Source organism: Squalius cephalus (assembly GCF_949319135.1).
Source record: "Squalius cephalus genome assembly, chromosome: 7".
NCBI lineage: Eukaryota > Metazoa > Chordata > Actinopteri > Cypriniformes > Leuciscidae > Squalius > Squalius cephalus.
The window spans coordinates 10,704,596-10,710,741 of NC_137128.1; the positions used below are offsets into that span (position 1 = coordinate 10,704,596).

A 6,146-nucleotide genomic window follows, 5' to 3' on the forward strand; every position below is an offset into this window, starting at 1 on the left:
TGAACATCTCAACACTAAATTAAAGGCCTGTCTCTTATAGACGCCTGTCTCAAATACAAGCCGGTGCAGTGGTAAATAGATTTGGGTAAATAGAAGCCCGGGCTATTATTTGAAGTTTTACGGTATGCCCTTCCAGACTCTGTCTACGAAGCAAAGCGAAGTAGCAGAGTTTGGTATTACCAGGCTAACACATTATACTTGGTGTAATGAAATAGACTTTTGTTTGCATTTAAATGAATGTTTCACTTCAAATGTAATCGCAGTTTTCTCTGTCCACTCTCGGGGCGTCAATGAGTTTTACAATGCTCCTGTAAAAAAAAAAAAAAAGATGCCTGATTGTTTAGGGATGTAGTCCTTAATGTCAATTAAACTATCTATATTAAATACTATCTTATATATATATATATATATATATATATACTAGCCTATCTTTGCAAACAAGTGTCATATCTGTGGTTTGTTGATGCATAACTGTTTATGCACTGAAAATTCCAATGAACACAAAATAAAAGTTCATGAACAAAATGCGGGAAATAAAAAAGATTACAGTTTAAAACAGAACCACTGTAATCTCTGAACACATACTGAACATTTCTATAACCTGTATGTGTCAATGTATGGTCCAAATGCTGCTTGTTACATATAATCGAGAGAATACATTTCTATTGTCTTTGGTTTCATAATCTGTAAAATGCACATGCAATTCTGTACACAAACATCTCTGTAATGGTTTCTATGTAATTAATGGTAATGTTCAACTCAAGTAAATTCAACAGCACTGTAGTACACATTAGATTATCCTTTAGATCAGGGGTTCTCAAACTTTTTGAGTGTGTGGACCACTATTTGTAATCAAGAATTTTCGCGGACCACCTCATAATACACATCATAAAATATGTCTACACACAGTCCTACCTGAATTAATCTGCACCTTTAAATAGGCTTACTAGCACTAAAACTATAACTGGTCATCACAGTAGGCTACAACAGGCTTGTTAAAGGAAAGTTTACTGCACACAACGGCTGCCACATATTTAATTTATTTATTTAGGCTACTCAAGCGCCCAAGGGCATAATCAGGTTCATTTGAACAACAGGCTTATTTCCATAGCAATGTAGTATGAAATCTATACAGTAATAAGAACACTGGAATATAGTCAACATTTCAAAACCTTTGGCGATTTTAGGGGATTATTAATCTTCCGAGTTTTACAAGTCCTCAAAAAGTTTGTCCACTTAACAGCACATCTGCAAAACATTTCAGAAACGCGAGATCAAGAAACTAACTGGAAAATAAAATAATAACAGGCCTTATTCATTCCATTTATAAACATTTCGTTTCATATAAACTGCCTATGCCTAACTGTGCGACTGCGTTCACACACCAGACGCGAATAGCGCGTCAAATTCAAAAAGGGATTATGTGAAATTCGCGCCTACCGCGTCTAGTGATACGCTTGACCACTTTGTATCAATTCGCGCATCAAGAGCTAAATTGACGCGCGTAAAAACAAAAGTTTGAAGCGAAATTTCGTCCGTTGTGAACGCACCATTAAAGGCTATGCGTGTGATGTGATAATGAGAACATATTTGCCTCAGAGAACCTGTTGCTATCCACCGAACCAATTAGACGGTGGGCCGAGCGCGTTTTTCGTGTTGTTGATCGATCTCCATCGATAGAGTATACGCTTCTTTTATGTACGATGTTAAGTAATTATATGTAGTCAAATAAAATTTGTTGGCAATTCTGGTTTGATCATATATTTTCACAAACGTATGTTTTGATTGTCAATCATCTTAGGCAAATCGCGGGACAGCTCTAGTAGCTGAACCAATCGGATTGGAGTTTTTAACGTCATTAAAAATTCTAACCAATCGCAGACGGCCAGACTAGGACCCCGAAATGGGCGGGAGTGACTTAGCAATAATTTATATTGTAGATCTAACGTTATATTTATATATCTAACATAAATTTGACACGATTTATCTTGGATAATGGAGTGTTGTGTGCATGTTACTAGCTGTTCATCAACAAACATCATACCCTTTTCAGTAACAAGTTGGATCAAGTTTGTACAATGTTCTTTAGAGTGGGTGAATTTAAATACAAAAGAAAGCCAAATCGCCCAAAAAGCTGTGGAAAAATATAAAATCACAGAAGGCCACATTCCAGATGTACCAATTCATGTTGGCTACCATAGAGAATGCTACATGCAGTATGCTAACAAAAGAAATATTGAGAGAGCCAACAAGAAGAAAGAAAAGACAGTACAGGAAGCTGAAGGTTTGTAAAGCAGCTTTATAAGTTAGTGGTTAGCCTAAGTGTAGTTGTTTGACCTCATACGTTTGGATTAATCATGGTGTAAATGCTTAGAATCCCCTTTAACCCCAAACAAATGATTGATATTTACATCTCAGAAATAGTGAAAAATATATTAAGTTAATTATTATATATTTATTCTTATAAAAGGCTACTATAGACAGCGACATCTAGTGGACACATTTTTCAACATATAGCGGACACATTTTTCAACATATAGCGACTGAAAATGTGCTCCACCAATCAGATGAGCAAAACATTAAAAGAGTTTTATGATGCTTAGATCAGGTCAAGAAGATGTCTCGCAGCAGGGCTGAGGATCTGGGAAAACCTGGGGAAACAGATTAGCAGAGTTGTAAACAGTGTAGTAAAATTATTGGTTCACAGTCTAATAGGTTGTAAAACTATAAAGATGAAAGCATTACTACTACAATCCATGCAGTCATCACATTTTTTATTTTTCCCTTATCTTTTCCATTACAATATATTAGATGAAGAAGCCTACACCACAAATACGCCAACAAAGGTTAGAGTTCTCCGCTCAACCACAACAGAGGTTCCGGGTCATCTAAAAAGAGCACCACATCTCCTTCCAAGGCAGTGCATAATATGCAGAAGAGATAAATATTTCACCCAGAAATATAACCGGAAGAGGGTAAAGGAGAATCTTCAGAAATGTGAAACACTGACAGCTGGTAAGCTGCTTCTTGCAGCGGAGTCACGCAGGGATGAAAATCTTCTGTTACAAATACGTGGAATGGACCTTGTTGCCTCAGAAGCAATGTATCATTTCAGATGCTACAGAAACTACACTGTATTTCTGTACAAAACAGATGAACATGACTGCACAGGAAACAACCAGTTTCAGACTGGATACAAGCATTTCTGTACAACAGTGGTGGAGGAAAGTTTGCTAAGAAAGCGGAAGGTGCTAAAGTTATCAAAGTTGAATGCACTGTTCAAGAAATGTGTCCTTGAAACAGAAGGAATTGACATCTCCTCCTACAAATCTGGTTCCTTAAAAACGAGACTAAAAAAGTCATATCCTTTTCTAAAGTTTCAAAAACTATCAAGGCATGACTTTGTCTATGTTGAGGATTTGACACCACACGAAATGGTCCAAGATGAAGTTGCCACAGCTGGATCATCTTTGTCATCAGCATCTTCATCCTCATCATCAGATGAAGAGAGCACAAGAAGAATTGAAACAGATGACACAAATGAGAGCCGCCTCTTGTTCCATGCAGCCATGACACTGAAAGATGCCATAGTTGAAAAGTGTAAGGCAACACCCAAACTCACATGGCAACCAACAGCACAGCAACTTACGATGTCAGCTGCATCAAATCTGGTCCCAGATAAGCTTTTCAATTTCATTGCATGGACTACAGCGATGACAACAGATCCCTCTACTGACAATGAAAGAGTGAATGTTAGTGAAGAGGAGGCTGAGAAGATTGTGTCAATTGGCCAGGATGTTATTAAGCTAACAATGAAAGGGAGATGGCTTATGCCCAAACATTGTGCATTAGCCATGGCTGTTAGACACATGACAGGATCAGCTCAGCTGATAGGCTTATTGAATGGTCTTGGGCACTGTTCCTCTAACTCGCAGGTACTTGAACATGACACAGCTTTAGCACAGCTACAAATACTACGAGGTGACACTTACATCCCCCAAAACATGCAAGTACAGTTGCAAGCAACTCTAGTTTGGGACAATAATGATTTTGGAGAGGAAACATTGTCTGGTAAAGGGACTACACACAATACGAATGGCATTATAATTCAAAAAATGATTCCATGTAACGAACCTACCCCTGACCATCAGTGTTTACAGAAAACAAGAAAGAGGTCTCTTGATCCACCCTCTACTAACCTTGAGACATACATCAGAGGGAAGAGAACAGGCCCAGAACACTTTGGAAAAGAAGTGGAACTAAATCGAGACACCCACATCCTTACCAGGAAATCAACACAAAAATTAGATGGTGCCTACTTCCTGATGAAGACTGCAGTCCATGGCAAAGTCCTTCCTTCCTGGACTGGTTTTAACACCGTAATCTGTGGAGATCCAATTCCACCACCAACCAACATTGGGTACCTTCCAGTGATTGATGCAAGTCCTACAGAATTGGGAACTGTAAAAACCATCCTTAAAAGATCAACAGAAATTGCAGACAGACTCCAACTTCAAGAGATAGTTCTAGTCTTTGACCAAGCCATCTATGCCAAAGCTCAGGAGATACGGTGGAAAAGTGAAACATACAAGGAAAGACTTACAATTAGAATGGGGGAGTTTCACACATGTATGGCTTTCCTGTCCTGTATTGGCAAGCGATTTGGAGATGCTGGCTTACAAGACATTCTGATTGAGGCTGATGTTATTGCTGCTGGGTCTGTTGGGGGAGTTATAACAGGTCACCAATATAACAGAAGCATCCGAAGCCACAAGTTGATGTGTGAGGCACTACACAGGTTACGCTGGCAAGCCTACCTTGAAACCCTTTCTCAAGACTGCCGTGAAGCTGCTTTAAAAGTTGCTGCTGACCTCCAAAGTGCATTTCCTGAAGAAAAATGTCAAGTAATTATTGAATCACAGGTGTTCAACACAATCCTTGAAGGCTATGACAAATTCAACAAACAACAAGAAAGCAAGACATACCAGTTTTGGAGTTCCTACATTGAAATGGTAGAGGATCTGCTATCATTCATCAGGGCCACACGAGAGGCAAACTGGGGTCTGCATCTTTCCAGCATTCGGTTCATGCTGCCGTGGTTCTTTTCCTACGACAGAATCAATTACAGTAGATACCTATCAGCATACTGGCAGGAGTAACATTCTAAAGGAAACTCATCCAAGAATCTACACACAGGTCCAATCAGGTGACTTTGTGGCACAGAGGCAGCAGGCATATGCCTTTACAGGCACTGCATGTGACCAGGTAATAGAACAGACAGCAAACAGGGACTCAAAGACCAAAGGTGGGCTTACAGGTTTTTCGTTGAACAAAGGTGCAATCCACAGGTGGACACTGACACAGCACGAGAGAGCAGCCATCACAATGGAGGTCAAGGACATGGCTGGGCAGAACACATCAACTAGACAGAGAACAGAATTGGATGAGAAAAGAAAGGAACAGGATGAAAAAGATGTTCAGAGCATTCCGTCAACCATACATCACATGATGAACCCATTTGACCAAACACTGGAAAAAGAACATCTTTACCATGTTACATCAGGTCAGGTAGCATCAGAAGCCATCTCTGCAGATCTGCTGAATGCAAAGGAAATAGGTGAGAAGGCATTTGTTGAATTCTTTCAGCAACGTCTCAACACAGATAAGGTTGAATTTCATGCAACATTGAAAAAAATGAAACTCAAGACATTTAAGGACACAGCTACCTCCAGTGTCACCAAAGTGAAAGGCCGAGAGATAGCCCTCAAAGCAGATAGAGATCTCTTCGCAAGGCTTATTGTGGTTGGAACAGTGAGGAAGATAGACATAGGGGAAATGCTGGTCTATAGTCTGGGGCCCTTGCCTGCAGCAATTGCAAACGTTGATGGCTCGATTGTAAAAACAGACAAAGCCAAATTAATGCACTTTCTAGAAGGGTCAGTAAATCCACCAGCCACAGTTGAAATCCCTGATGGCTCAACCTGGGTGTGTGATGCAATGGCTCTAGTACAAGCCATGAAACCCCAAAATACATTTGGAAGATTTGCCAACAATGTACTTATGTACCTGATCAATGCAGCCAAAGCAAGTAAATCAAAAGTTGTGCATTTTGTCCCTGATACCTACAAACAGATGAGCATAAAGAA

The 6,146-nt window shown here is 39.6% G+C and overlaps 1 long non-coding RNA gene across 2 annotated transcripts; it reads right to left on the bottom strand.

The window, feature by feature from the left end:
• Positions 1-4,393: 4,393 nt before the first annotated feature.
• LOC307161617 lies at positions 4,394-5,393 on the bottom strand. 2 transcript variants are annotated; one of them, XR_013821762.1, is made up of 3 exons: positions 5,316-5,393; positions 4,986-5,107; positions 4,394-4,887 (listed from the first exon to the last, which is right to left on the bottom strand). It is a non-coding gene; the product is annotated as an uncharacterized lncRNA (long non-coding RNA). The 2 variants fall into 2 exon arrangements; XR_013821763.1 differs by having other exon boundaries at positions 4,394-4,719; positions 4,818-5,107.
• Between the last annotated feature and the right edge of the window lie 753 nt (positions 5,394-6,146).